The sequence below is a fragment of the Antechinus flavipes genome, chromosome 4 (genome assembly GCF_016432865.1).
Source record: "Antechinus flavipes isolate AdamAnt ecotype Samford, QLD, Australia chromosome 4, AdamAnt_v2, whole genome shotgun sequence".
In the NCBI taxonomy this organism is placed as follows: Eukaryota; Metazoa; Chordata; class Mammalia; order Dasyuromorphia; family Dasyuridae; genus Antechinus; species Antechinus flavipes.
The window spans coordinates 12,798,142-12,813,883 of NC_067401.1; the positions used below are offsets into that span (position 1 = coordinate 12,798,142).

General features: G+C 42.7%; 1 long non-coding RNA gene across 1 annotated transcript; it reads left to right on the plus strand.

Annotated features, from left to right (window-relative positions):
- The first annotated feature begins 5,024 nt into the window (after nt 1–5,024).
- On the plus strand, nt 5,025–12,687 carry LOC127563529 (uncharacterized). The gene is made up of 2 exons (XR_007953987.1): nt 5,025–5,198; nt 11,501–12,687. It is a non-coding gene; the product is annotated as an uncharacterized LOC127563529 (long non-coding RNA).
- Nucleotides 12,688–15,742: the final 3,055 nt, after the last annotated feature.

Here is a 15,742-nt window from a genome sequence, read left to right on the forward strand (position 1 = left end):
CTTCGGATACTTGAAGACTGTAATCCTGTTCTCTCTGTATCTTCTCTTCTCCAAGCTAAATATCCCCATTTCCTTCAATCAATGGAGGTACAAATGTAAAGTTTTTACTCTCCTGTTCTCGGGCCCAAGATCCTCTCCGGAGGAGTCCTTCCTAATACGTGGTGTCCAGAACTGAGCACAATCACCAGGTTGATTTTCCAGAACAGAATGCCCTGTGATGACTATTCACTAGTTTCTTATTTATGATGGATGAGGGAGCCTTCCTTGCTGCAGCCTGACTGCCTGACATGCTTTTCTGGGAATTAAAGGTGTAGAGTCCAGTTGTCCTCAAACTTTTGTTCTCAATATCTTTATCCTATTAAAAATGATTGAGGATCTGTCCAAAGAGTTTTTGTTTATGTGGGTTATAGTTATAGATAGTGATCACATTAAAAATAAAAACTAATTGTGAATTTGTGGACTCTCTGAAAGGATTTCAGAGATTCCCAGGCTGCTCTGGACCAGACTTTGAGAACCACTGGTGTAGACAGTCAACTAGCCAAATAGATTGGAACAAGGCTGTGAAAGGCTTTAATTTTGGCTGAATGGAGGGCGATCAGTCAGTGCTTTAAGCCATGGGATCTTTAATCAGGTTAACTTAAAGGGAAGACTTTACTTGGAGACACTCAGATCCCATGGTGAGCTTCCCTTCCTCACAAGGGACCACAAGGGAAGGCAATAGAGTACCTTTGACTCTCAACAGTAGGACCACGTAGGAGGGGATAGTTAATAGGAGTGCCGGGGAGACCCAGGTTCCAATTCCGTGCCAGACACGGACTAGCCATGTTGGGAAGATTGGGAGCTGGAGTGTATGGCATTTATTCAGGCAAAGACAGGAGGGAGCATGATGAAGTTTTGAATGGGACTCCTGGGAACATTTGCTATCTCTAATTCAGAGTTTCCTAAGATTATAAAAATTCAAGAATCGAGGCAGCTCCAAGTATTTTACAATCAATCAATGAGTATTTATTAAGAATCTACTGTGTGCCAGATAATTGTATAAATGTTTACATATATTGGATTTAACATATATTTGAACAGGTATAACATCTATTGGATTACTTGCCATCTAGGGGAGGGGGTACGGGAAAGGAGAGGAAAATTTGGAATACAAGTTTTGCAAGGTTTGAAAAATCACCCATACAGATGTTTTGAAAATAAAAAATTTTAATTAAAAAAGGGGGGAAAAGACTCTACTGTGTGCTAGAAATTGTGCTAAGCATGGGAGGAAGAAAAAGAGGGGCAAAACTCTACTGCTTTCAGGGAGCCTGCAGTTCAATGCAAGAGACACATAGAAAGAAGTAGGTACGACTGAGACACGTACAGAATGGAATGAAATCTGAGAGGGAAAGGCGTTGCAGCTATGGACACTGGGAAAGACCTCTGAGCAGAAGGAAGGATTTGAGCTCAGTGTTACAGGAAGCCAGAAACCCATGAACTATATAAATGCAATTTTGTATTTAGAAATACAGACCTAAGTAACTGGAAAAGTAATGATTTCTCATGTGCAGGATGAGCCAATATAATAATCAAAATGATACTGCTCCCTAAATTAATTTGCTTTTTCCTTGTTATACTAATCCAACTACCAAAAGATTACTTTATAAAACTGGAGAAAATAATAATGAAGTTAATATATAAAGGGGAAAAGATCAACAATTTCAAGAGAATTAATGAAAGAAATATAGAACTGGAGAAAATAATCAGAAAGTTAATATGAAGGGGAAAAAGGTCAACAATCTCAAGAAAATTAATGAAAGAAGTAGAACTGGAGAAAATAATCATGAAGTTAATATGAAGGTGGAAAAGGTCACCAATCTCAAGAGAATTAATGAAAGAAATATAGAACTGGAGAAAATAATAAGGAAATTAATATGAAAGGGGAAAAGGTCAACAATCTCAGGAGAATTAATGAAAGAAATGGAACAACGTGGGCCCAGAAGCACAGCCCAGCTCTGCAACAATACTACAAAGCGGTAATTAAAACAATTAAGTACTGGATGGTGTGTATGGGATGTTCAGGGAAGAGTAGCCCCTCTGGGATGAGGGATACTGAGCCCTTTTCAGGGCTACTCATCCACCTTTGGTGTCTACCTGTCACCCAACTCACCTGTGGCTCCCAGAAGCTGTAACATACGTAGGAGCCACTTAAACATCCTGACAACCGGCTAATCCACGTTGAGGGTAGTTGATAGACCCAAGGATGAATTAGGGAGACGCTGACCACACACATGTAGACTTCTCCTGGCAGAGTGAGCAGATGAGAACGATCTGTTCCAATGGCCTTGAAGATGGTTGAGGTCTGGAGTGTTTAGAGCTTGATCAAACATCAAAGCCACCAGAGTCATCTGCTGCATTGCAGGCAATCGTCAACCTCCCTGATTTTTGTCTTGCCGTTGGACTTTGATGAATCTGGAAGAGAGAGTGAGACTGATGACTTTTCCTGATTCTGCCTTACTTAAATAATTCCGCATGAGTCAAGACATTTTCCCATGATGTCATTAATCCTCTTTGAAACTAAGAACTGGTTAAAAATTAGAGAATGATCTCTCTGATCAATAAATTAATAAACTTAGATATTAATAAAATAAATAATATTATATACTAAATTAAATTTATTTTAACATCAGAAACAAAACATGCAACCATATTGATAAACTACAAAGGGTCCAGTAACTGATAGGAGGGTTAGGGTGGAAAGACGAGTTATATTTTAGATATGTTGAGTTTCAAATGCCTACTGGATGTCCCTAAAAAGGATGTTCATAACTATTATTCACCTTTTTTTGGGAGGGAGAGGGAAGGATGTGATTTCACTGGAATAGAGAATTTATAAGACAGCCTGGAAGAGTTAAGAGAACACTGACCCTGGAATTAGGAAGACCACTCTAGAAGGGACAGCCAGGTCAAGATATTCAAGAGACAGCAGGTGATGTGGGATCTAACTCAGGAAAAAAAATTAGGGCTGGATGTATGGACCTTTAAATCATTTCCATAGAGGTAATGATTGAATTCATGGGAGGTAATTTTTAAAAAATCACAAAGTGAGATAGTATAGGACTTTTAAATCATTTCCATAGAGATGATGATTGAATTCATGAGATGTAATAAAAAATATCATTAAGTGAGATAGTATAGGACCTTTAAATCATCTCCATAGAGGTAATGATTGAATTCATGGGAGGTAATAAAAAAAAATCACAAAGTGAGGTAGTATAGGACTTTTAAATCATTTCCATAGAGGTAATGATTGAATTCATGAGATGTAATAAAAAATTTCATTAAGTGAGATAGTATAGGACCTTTAAATCATTTCCATAGAGGTAATGATTGAATTCATGGGAAGATCACTAAGTGAGACAATACAGACTGGAGGAAAAGAGAAGGGGCCCCAAGAGGGAGTTTCCAGGGAAGGAAAGGTCCGGCTCTAGTGATCTGATTGATTTCTCTTGCTTGAGGTCACAGACAGAGAGATACCAATCAGTTGGGAAACGGGAAATTTCGGGTCTGGAACAGAAGATTCCATATATGGAGGGATAGGATGATAGTGGTGGGACTCAAGGCCTTGGTTTGTATTCTGTGCAGAATTCCCACTGGACAAACAGAAATAGCATGAGCAATGTGAAGATTCCCCGGATGCCGTCATTTCTAGCAGAATTCCACTAAGAACCAGAGGGCTTCCTTTCCAAGATGATGCTGCCATCAGATAGCACGTGTTCCTTGGAGGTTCCTCAGTGACAAACAGTCCATCAGGATTTGAAAGGGAGAGTCTGGACCAGGAGGCTGGAGGGAGAAGAAGTGCCCCGAGCTGTGATGAGATCAGAAGTGTTTGCCATGCTGACGTGAAGCCTTTTAGTGCCAGCCTCATGAGGAGGGTTATTCACACCAATGTTATTGGAAGGGCAAAGGGACACGACTGGGGTGCCACGGTGCACAGAACTCCCAGCCTGGACTCAAGAAGACTCATCATCATCCTGAGTTCAAATCCAATGTCAGACACTTGCTGGCTGTGTGACTCTGGACAAGTCACTTCTCCCTGTGTGCCTCAGTTTCCTCATCTGTAAAATGAGCTGGAGAAGGAAATGGCCAACTGCTCTCTGCCAAGAAAATCCCAAGTAGCATCACAAAGAATCAGGTATGACAGGAGTGACTAAACACCAAAGGGACACAACGGATTGGAGACAAGAGAGACCTCGCTTTGAATCCTGTTGCTATTTTCTGCCTGTGCAACCAGAGTAAGTCACTTGGCCATTCTGAGCCTTTGTTTCATTGAATGATAGATTAAGGTCTAGAAGAACCTTTGAGATCATTTAGAACAATTCTTATTTTTTCAGTCTTCAAGAGCGCTTGCCCTGGGCACTGGGCAGGTCAGAGGGTGACCCCATACCCAGAGAACAGCAGGGACTGCCCCAGTCCCTCATCCTTCATTTATCTGTCGGCTAATCCAACACTCAAGCAAGTCTTGCTTCTTCTTAAGTCAGGATCTCTTTCCCAGCACCATGCCCTGGCTAAATCCAGATTTTGAAACTAGGAAGTAAAGATAGATCATAGAATAGTCTATTCCAACCTTCTAATTTTACAGATGGGCAAACTGAGTCCCAGAGAGATGACATTGTTTGTCCAAAATAAGGAGGTAGAAGGACAAGAAGGAGGAGTTTGAACCAAGCTGGATGAATTAATTTGAGAAAACTTAAACTCATTCTTCCAACTGCCCCCAGACTGCCCACAAACTCACAATCACCATACCCTGGAACTCCTCCTGAATACCCAGAGCCCTCTGCTGTCGATAGGAAAAGAGCAAGGCTGTCTTCTGTGTGAGAAAAACTAAGATAGTCTTTAGTCTCCTGCCCCGGCCATCTCTGGAAAGTTATGGATGTTTGTGCCTTTCTCTCTCCTTTGGCTGCCCTGATAACTGGCAAATCCACTTGATCATTCTTAGGCACTCACGTTTATGGGATCAACATGTTCTTTGTGGAGAGCCAGTTGAGATGGATCCAGGAGCGAGAATTATTACCACAGCAAGAAGAGAAAACTAGAATGTTGCTTGTGGATGTTCCCCATTTCCTTCCCGAATCTCTAAGCCTCTGGACACATGCATCCAGAATCCGTAAGAAGCTGAGGATTTTTCTTCAAGCAAAGTCTTCCGATGGGGGCAGCAGGTGATTTATAATTGATTGGGGATTAGGGGATGGGGAAGCCATTGGGAAATTGCTTGGGGAAATAGACTTGGGGGGGGGGAGGGAAGAATGTTTGTGCTTAATGAGTCTTCGACACAGAGATCTGGCTTCCTGGGGACCAGCTCTGGGGAATCAGAGTGGGAGGCCCTTAATGAGAATGAGAGAACATGGTGGGGATTGTCTGCCTCCCCTGGGGATGGTTAGTTAGCCTCTAAAAGCACAGACCCAGGGTCGATGGGATAGGAATACTCAAGCATTTAAAAGGTTGTCATGTGGAAGAAGGATTAATTTTATTCTCCCTGGCCTTGGTTGGGGAAAAGGTGCAAAACTAGAAGCACTGGGTGGTAGTTGCTAAAATGTAGATCTCTTATTGATATAAGGAGGGGGGTAACCTAACACTATCATCTTAACATGGTCCAGTGTCAAAAAGTCTGACTTTGAAATCAGAGACCCTGAGATCCAATCTTATATTTGATGTCCCCCACCTGAAAGACTTCAGACAAGTCTTCCTTGGTTTTCCATTTCCTCATCTGTAAAATGGGGTTGGATTAGATGGCTTCTAAGGATTCTTCTGGTTCTAGTACTCACTTCTTTCTGTACCTCAGTTTCCTTGTCTGAGGGATGAGAGGGTTGAATTAGATAATCTCCAAGGTCTCTTCCAGTTCTAGAGAGGTATTTGTTCTGATGAAATTAGATTTTTCCACAGTGGAATGGGCTGCCTTGGAAAGTAGTAGGTTCCCCCTCAATGGAAGGTCTTCCAGCAAAGATTGGATCATCCCTTAGCAGGTAGGGAGGAAATTCTGGTGGACAATGTGTCTCCTCAAAAAATATTAATGCTTGGAACTGTGCTCAAAAAGTTATCAAACTGTGCAGACCCTTTGACCCAGCAGTGTGTCTACTGGGATTATATCCTAAAGAGATCTTAAAGGAGGGAAAGAGGCCCACATGTGCAAAAATGTTTGTGGCAGCCCTCTTTGTAGTGATGAGAAACTGGAAACTGAGCAGCTGCCCATCAGTTGGAAAATGGCTGAATAAATTGTGGTGTATGAATATTACGGAATATTATTGTTTGATAAGAAATGACCAGCAGGAGGATTTCAGAAAGATCTGGAGAGACTTACAGGAACTGATGCTGAGTGAAATGAGCAGAACCAGGAGATCATTATACACGGCAACAACAGGATTATAGGATGATCAATTCTGGTGAAAGTGGCTTTCTTCAACAATGAGGTGATTCAGGTCAATTCCAATTGTTCAGTGATGAAGAGAGCCATCTACACCCAGTGAGAGAACTGTGAGAACAGAATGTGCATCATAACATAACATTCTCACTCTCTGTCGTTGTTTGCTTGCACTTTTTCTTTCTCAGTTTTTTTTTCCTTCTTGATCCAATTTTTCTTGTGTAGCAAGATAACTGTATAAATATGTATACATATAGTGGATTTAACATATTTTAACATGTTTAATATATGTTGGATTACTTGCCATCTAGGGAAAGGAGTAGGGGGAAGGAGAGGAAAATTTGGAACACGAGGTTTTGCAAGGGGCAATGTTGAAAAATTACCCATGCAGATGTTTTGTAAATAAAAAACTTTAATAAAAAAGAAAAAAACAAAAGATATTAATGTATCCCTACAAGTTTGTGATAAGGCTCCTCTTCTGAGCCTCTCTTCCAGATGCCTTTGGCCATCCTGCAAACACAGTAGGACTATAAGATCAGGACCCCAGACCCACACGGCACCCCAGAAGTCTGAGTCCAATCCCTTATTTTACAAAGGAGGAAACTGAGGCCCAGAGAGAAGGGACTTGTCCAGAATCACACAGGGAGTAGGTAAGGGAGCCATGGTTTGGACCAACAACTTCCCATTTCAATCCCATTTCCTTTCCATTGTATCTGATGACATCGTGTTACAACATGTTATGAGCCAGAACTTGAAACAAGATGATAACTCAATGGAATTGATGGAAGCAATGCTTGTGTGCTTGGGTTTGCACCTTTAAGAATTCACACATTAGAGCTCACACCTTTGAGAGAGCTCACACCTTTGAGAAAGCTCACACCTTTGAGAGAGCTCACACCTTTGAGAGAGCTCACACCTTTGAGAGAGCTCACACCTTTGAGAGAGCTCACACCTTTGAGAGAGCTCACACCTTTGAGAGAGCTCACACCTTTGAGAGAGCTCACACCTTTGAGAGAGCTCACACATTGGAGTTCACAAGTCGGGGAGATTCACAAGTCAGAAACCCACAATCCCACTCTCTCAGAGGAGGAGTCAACCTTTGGGTTCACACCTTTAAGAGATCATGTATAAGAAGCTCTTAGAGCTTCAGTCAGTCAGTTAGTTCAAAAGATTGCCAGGAGTCGGGAAAGCTAACGGGGCCCAAGGAAAGAGACAAGACTTGGAAGGAGAAAATAAACGTTTGAATTTTATCAGCTGGCTGCATTGGGGGTGATTATCACTTGGAACAGAAACTAAGGCTGCTTCCAGAAACCTCCCCAAGAAACCTGTTCCCAGAGAGAACCAGCATATGTTTTAGAAAAAGAAGAGACCATCACAACAATCCATTTTGTTAACTCCCCTGATTTGACAATTTGTTGTCTCCTCTCTGCCACATTGAGAACTTTCCTTGAGGTTAGCTCTAGCATCAGCATTTGTCTTGTCCCTTTATCTTTAAAGGTAATTTATAACACAAGGACTAATTGGTACATGTAGTGTTTGTGTGTGTGTGTGTGTGTGCGTGAGTATGTGTGAGTCTGTGTGTGTGAGTGAGTGTGCGTGAGTGTGTGTGAGTCTGTGTGTGTGAGTGAGTGTGCGTGAGTGTGAGTGTGCGTGAGCGTGCGTGAGCGTGCGTGAGCGTGCGTGAGCGTGCGTGCGCGAGTGCGCGAGTGTGCGCGAGTGTGCGCGAGTGTGCGCGAGTGTGCGCGAGTGTGCGCGAGTGTGCGCGAGTGTGCGCGAGTGTGCGCGAGTGTGCGCGAGTGTGTGTGTGCACGCGAGTGTGTGTGTGCACGCGAGTGTGCGCGAGTGTGTGTGTGCACGCGAGTGTGCGCGAGTGTGTGTGCACGCGAGTGTGCGCGAGTGTGTGTGTGCACACGAGTGTGCGCGAGTGTGTGTGTGCACACGAGTGTGCGCGTGTGTGTGAGTGTGAGTGCGCATGTTTTACCAGTATTCCCTCTATCCCCTCTATCTCCAAGTCCGCATAAAACCTCCTTTCCAAAGCAGGAGGCACAAATGTCCTGGCAAGGCCGGTAGAGTTTCCCAGAGCCCTTGGCCACCGATGTTCCAACCTGCGCAGTAACAGTAGAGAGATACAATTGTTGTTTGTCCGGCATTCTCAAAGTCCATCCCATCAAGGAGGCGATGACATGACCTACGAGTGAGGAAGGGCTGGGCAAGGTCACTGGCTCACTCTCACTTCCTGGGCCCAGTGGCCAGATCTCCATCAGGACGACTGCAGATGGCCCCGGATCAGTGGGAGACCCCGGCCTTTCTAAACTAAGGTCTTCAGGTTTCAGTTTGACTGAGGCAACACCCATTCAGTGAGAAGGGCTAGGTAAGAATCAGAGGCAGAGGATGACCTCTTATCTTAGTTTAAAAAAAAAAAATCAACCTGAGAAGGAAAGACTGAGTTTCTGGCCCAAACAGAAACATTTGCTGTTTACATTCATTCTGAGTGAATCCGGGGTCAATTTGGGTATAGATTAGAGGATTAATAATTGTGTTTATTGCTCTATTGACCTCAAACAAGCACTTATTAAGCCCCTAGTCTGTGCCAGGCACTGTGTTAAACTCTGGGTCTAGAAAGAAACAAACAAAAGGTGAAGGCAAGCCCTCGCCCTCAGGGAATGTATATACTAATGAATACACAATTCTCTGTCTTTGACTATACTTCTGATTGTTTACCTTGGGCAGGAGATGGGGGGGAGGGGAGAAGGAAAGAGGAGTGGGGAGAGCAGTCTGCAGGAAAGGTCCCCAAAGAACAAAACAGCTCGAGGCAGTTGCTATTCCTTCTCCTTCCCTCCCTTCCTCTCCTCCCTCCCTTTTCTTCCTTTCTCTGTCTCCCCTTCTCGCCCTCTCCATCTCTCTCTCTCCCTTTTCCCTCTCTCCCCCACCCCTCATCTAAAATACTCCTCAAGCTTTGTTGCCTATGAAAGCAAGGAACCCATTGTGTCCAGGTTGCTAAGAGACAGCAGCATCCGTGTTACCAACTAGATTTCCCAGGATGCTCATGGAAATGCTCCCCCTCCTCTCCCCATCGTGGTGTTCATGCGCACGCGAACACACACACACACACACACACACACACACACACACACACACACACACACACACACGGTCAACCATAGACAGATACACTCTGCTATACCTGCATATTTGATGCTCATCCCCGCCCCCCACAATCCTTTCACAAGTTTACACAGAGACACATTCACGATCCATGTCCTCCAAGACACATATTCCACAATCACGTGCAGACTTCTATATCACTTATGGAATATTATAAACCCTAGGAACAGATCTAGATCAGGAAAGAACTCAGATTAGACTCCCATTTTACAGGTGAGAAAACTGAGGCTCAGAGAGGGGAAGATACAGGCAAAGGAAAACTAAAGGATCATTGATTTAGAGCTGAAAGGGAGCTAAGAGGTCACCTCATTCAAGTCCCTCTTTTTACAAATGAGGAAACAGAGGCTGGCAGAGGTGAAGAGTCTTGCAAGTCAAGTCATAGGATCCTGGCTCTGGAGTTGGTCAGAGACCCTCTCATCGAACCTTTTCATTCAACGATGAGAAAACAGAGTCCCAGTCATTTGTGCAGGAGCACACAACTAATAAATGTCAGAAGTGAGACTCGAACTCGGGCCTTCCTGATTCAGAGCCCAGGGGCCTTTCCTTTTCACCAAGTCCCTCACAGAGACACCATTACATGCATTCAAACACGGTCTCTTATATGCACACTCAAGTACACACATGGCCGACTCCAAAGAAACAGTGTATTTGTAGGCTTTTTACTTCTAAAAAAGTCACAAATTTGGGATTGAAAGGGCTGGCTTGGAGCTGACCTTCACTTCCACACTGAAATAAATGAAAGGGGGAATTTGGAGGACTGGTAAAGGCAGGAGCTTTGAGCTCTCCAATCAGGGGCCAGCTCTAGCATCCTGAGAAGTTGGGGGGCCCTCTGTTGCAGCTCAGAACTTTTTTCCCCCGACATCCCTAATGGTCTCTGCTTGCAAACCTCCACTGGGGAGAAGTCATCTCCTCCTGAGGCAATCCATCCAACTCCTGGACAACTCTGCTAGCAAGAATAAATGAAGTGCCATTCTTCGAGCAAATTCCCAGGAATTTCCTTTCCTGAAAAGCTGCGCTCCTCAGCAGAATCCTGTCCGAGGGGAGTCCTATCCAGGGAGTCTCCAGCTGGCAGAGAGTGGGACTCCGGGAATCTTCAAAGACATGGCTGCCTCAATTTTCTTGTCTATCAATTTATGTACATGTGGCCTTCTCTATTAGAATATAAGCTCTTGAGGGCAGGACGCCATTCATTTATTGCTTTGCATTAGTGTCTGGCATACAATAGGTGCTTAATAAATGCTCACTGATTAATTGATGGATGGAAGGGAGAAAGACATCAAAGAAATCCCACAAAGGAAATCTAGAAGAAAGCAACCATCTCTGGCTTTTCTGAAAGTCCTGTCCACCTTCCCATGTGGGCAAATCATTACTGAGGAAGGGAGGGGATCCTATTAGGAAACTGTCAGATTTTGTTAGATTTGATTTCTTTTAATCAGATCTATCTGGTTGTATGAGAGCAGAGTTGGCAGTGGATGCACTGCCTGACCCTCCTCCCAGGGCTGGGCTGTATTAATAATGATAAACATGCTGATAGTCTGTGGGGTATCATGGCGTAGTGAGTATGAAGGGTACTGGACCTTGGGTCTAGGGGCCGGCGGATCCGGGAGCTTGTCCTTCCACCCCCGACTGTACCTCCTGCTCAGAACCCAGTTGGTTTGAGAGAGCCAAAAAGGTCTAGCCTTCCTACCAATGTTCCTTTTCCTATTAGCAGCTGGGGGTGCAGTTGAGAGAATAATGAGCCTGGAGTCAGGAAGGCTCAAATCCAGCTTCAGATACTTCCCAGCTCTGGGACCTCAGACAAATCAATTCCTAAAAGAGGGAAAATAATAGCACCTATTTAGCAGAGTGGTTGTGAGAACCAAATAAGGTCATATCTTTAAAGCACATTCTGGTACCCAGTAGGCACTTAATAAATGCTTGTTCCCTTCTCTTCCCCAGGAAATCTGACTTCCATTCCCACCCCAGCAGCTCCCATCACTGAGATGAGCAGGAAGTCACCAACATGATGCTTCTGGTAAGATGGAGGACCTCTGGCCTTTGCATCTGACTTGGGCTGCTCCCTATGGACTATCAGACCTTTTCTGCCCCTGCTCTCTAAGGAGAAAGAAGCCTTAACAGTTTCTCTATCATGACTAAATGTCAGCATTTAGTAAGTGCCTATTGATGGCTTGACTCATTTATCAACCTACAATTCTCTTATATGTCCTAAAGTCTGGTCAAGCTTCAGTTTTGGGGGGAATGTCTTGTCTTTCCACAATTAGTCATCTCAACTGCTAGCTGGTTGTGGAATTTCCATGGGTAGAAATCTGTGTGTGGTTCTGGAGGTGACTCTGAAGAGTTAAATCAGCCAAGTGGGTCCAGTTCTGAGCACCTAATTACTGGGAAACCACAAGCAGCTTGGAGCAAGTTCAAAGGAAAGCCAGAGTAATATCGTCAAGAGTTACTGAGTCCCATTTAAAAAGAAGGATGCAAAGAAGGAAATCTGTGTCCCCTGGCCAAGTGGCTGAATGAAGGAAGGACAATAACCATCTGTACAAAGGATGCAGTCACCAAAGAGAGAAGGGAGAGGCTTTCAGGAACCTTACAGGAGACAACGGGGTGTAGGTGAAAGAGAACTGAACTCTGCTTCAGGATTCAAGTCTAATTTTGGTATTTAGTGACCAAATTATTGGTAATATGGCAATACCATAATTATTACATTATTATGATAATGTCTCTTGTACCGCCACATCCTTCACGAGGTTATTATGAGAAAAGTGCTATATATACTTTAAACTGGAAGAAAAACAAGAATCATGATTTGTGAATTTATGATTATATTTTATTGATTTTTTTCCCTTTCCCTTTTCATTTTGAGGGACCTAGAAGTCTGAAAGCCAGAACTGGAGGGAAGAGGAATAAGGAATGAGACAAGGACACTCTGCAGTTAAATCTAGGGCATTGTCTTGGGAAATGAGTGTCCAAATGATGAGATTTAAATTGTACATATCAGATATAAACTCTTGGATTTCTTTTATAGATGCTAGAGAAAGGGAAAATATTTAAAATAACCATATGATTATGTCAAAGTTATACAAAATATTTCTTAAATTCTTAATAAAAAGGAATTATAATTAGTCACTTAATTGAATTGATCATTACTTATGGTTTATTACAGTAGCCATTGTAATTAGAACTTATAGGGCACGTCTAATGTCTTAATGGAGTTTTAAGCCTTAACAACAAGAACTTCACTAAGACTTTGGGGACATCTTCTAATAAAAGTATGACTAACTCTGTTGAAGGCTTTTTCTGATTAGCATTAATGTGTTTATAAGTACAGTCTTTTTTTGTTCATGTTATCTGTTTGCATTAGGGAAAAAAAACAGAGAGAACTTTGGATTTGAGTGTAATCCTGGGAGAGAAGTAGTAGGATTCATAGATCAGAAATACTTCCTGTCCCACTACGCCCCCTTTTTATTCTTCTGTCCCCTTTCCCCCACCATGTAAGATGTCCCTTAGAATCTATGAGCTTGTTCCTTCCCTTCCCTGAGCCTCAATCTTCCTCTGTAAAATGGGGGGAAGTGGGGTTGGGGTAGGGGACATCCCCCAGGTGATTCTCCCCCAGGTCTGGACCCATGATAAATTCTACTGGATTGAAATTGTCTAGTCAAACAATATGGTTGTTAGCAATACCCAAACCAGGTGCTAGGAGAAGACACAAACAGAGTTGGATAGACTCCATAAATCAGGCTGGGAGAATCCTCACCAAGTGCCATGAGATAAACCAACAGCTCAACCTTGGCTCTGCTCCTGCTCAAAAAAGGGATGGAGTTCACCCTTTCTATCCTCAGCCCTTTGGAAACTGAGGGGAGCTATTTTTTTTGAAGCCAGATAAGAGACTTTACAAAATTTTATCTTTTATAGATTCAGTTCACTGTTCCTGTCTTTAAAATTTTTTTGCCATTTAGTATTTGGTCATTTTTATATGAAAAATCATTAAAAATCATTGTTTTTGCTAAAATACTCTGTAAATATTAATCATAATATCATATATAAGTAATCATATAATTCTATATAAACAATATATAAATTTATGAACATATAATATAATAATTGTATTAATATCATTAAATATTTTAACATATTTAATGTGCTATTTGTGAGCTTATCCAAATCACTGATAAAAATTTTAAATAGGTCAAGATTAATCCCTGGGGTACTCCACGGAAGACTTCCTTCCATATTTCCATGTCTTAAATAGCTCTTTGCTTCAGATCGTACTGTTGTCAAGCCTGGGTTTCTCAATCTTTTCTAGAAGGACAGCATAAGCATCTTTATCGATCTAGACTATATTCTTCATCTCTACTCTATCAACAACAGCAAAAAAAAAAAATGGAAATTAGCTAGAAGGAACTTTAGAGACCATTGAATCCAATTCCTTATTTTACAGATGAAGAAACTAAGGCACGCTTACACAGGCTCCCACAACTAATAAGTGTTTCACATAGCATTTAAACGTGAATTTAAACCTAGATTAAAAGATCTGGACAAAGTCAACACCCTCACTTTTTTCTCCAGAGCCATTTGGGTCCAGTAGCAAGATATAGATCAGGATGACTGGAAATGACCATTGATACAGTATTTATCATCACTACAGGTTTATGAGATGATTGTTATCATTATCCCCATTTTACAGATGAGGAAATTGAGGCAGAGAGAAGGTGGCTTGTATGTGGTCATGGTTTTTAAGTATCCGAATCAGGGGCTCTTCATTGCACATCCAAATGTTCTCCCCATCTTCACACCTCCCCAGCTAATGGCTGAAGTAGGGTTAATGATCATGATGGGGATAATAGCACCTACCTTTCACAAGTTTTTTGTGAGAGTCAAATGATAAAAGTACAACATTTAGTGCTCCATAATTCTAAATCTCAGCCCTCAGTAGATTGCTTAGCACTTAGTAGGTGCTTCATAAAGGCTTGTTGACTTGACTTGAATTGGAAGGGACCTCCAATGATTGAGGTGAATACATATTCTCAGCTGTCCCCAAGTCTGACCATCCCCTGACTTTTTTTAGACTCTCCAAAGCTTATAAACAACACACAAATTTAGAAGCACAGGCTGTGAATTTCACAGCTTGTATTTTATAGCAGGGACCCTGGATTAGCCAATATTCTTCACCAACTGAAGTTCTCTCAAGGGTTGGCTAATAAATGTTAAAAAAAAAAATGAACAAGTTGTGAAGTCATACCTTGGTTAGTAATTACCAGGATAGTAAAACAAAGATTGATCTTGTCATTCCAATCTGTAAAATGGGAATAGTCATTCCAGTTAAGGAAGAGCCTGTGCCTTTTCTGTGGGGCAGCAGAGACCAAGAGCGGTCTTCAGAAGTGACTGTTTTCAAAGGAAGATGACAGAGTGGGGGGGGGGAGAGAATAAAGTCACATTTAAGCTTGCTATTCCAATTTGTAAAATGGGAATAATCATCTCAGGGAGGAGCCTTTTCTGTGGGGCAGCAGTGGCCTTCAAGACTGTCTAAGGCAGAAGGTGAAGGGAGGATGCTGGTGGCTGCTTTGACAGGAGGCCAGCCCCTGCACGCTGAGAGCCCTGTCTATCTCTGCCTGGGCTGGGAAGCAGCCCCCATGGGCTGTCCTAACCCAGCTCTTCATACAAACACTGAAAAGGACCAGGAGCCTTTGCCATCTGCCAGGGATTACACTGTCAAGAGAACACAAAGCTTGGCTGCTCACTCCGGCTCAGGGTTTCCAAATAGAGTCCTGGTCCCGCCGGGAGAGGAGCCCCAGCTAAATATAGCTTTGACGTTGGAGAGCTGATTGTTGTTTTTTTTTTCTCCAGGAGTTCACCTAAAATAGCCTGTCGGTGGATCTGTGCCCTTTAAGTGGAACAGGAAAACAGGCGGGAGGGTCAAGAGCAGCCACTTGGAGGGGAGTGGGAGGAGGAGAAGAAGATAGGAGAGGAGAGAGAGAGAAGGGAAGTGAAGAGGGCTGGTTGGCTGGAGAGACAGAAGGAGAGAAAGAAAGATGGATGAGAGATTGAAGAGAGAAAGTAAAGAGGAAAGAAAAGAGAAAATGAAGAAAGAAGAATGAGAAAGTAAGAGAAGAGAGAGAAAGGGGAAGAGAAAGAAGAGGAGAGACAGAAGAGAAAGGCAAAAAGAAAGAATGAAGAAAAGAGAAAGTG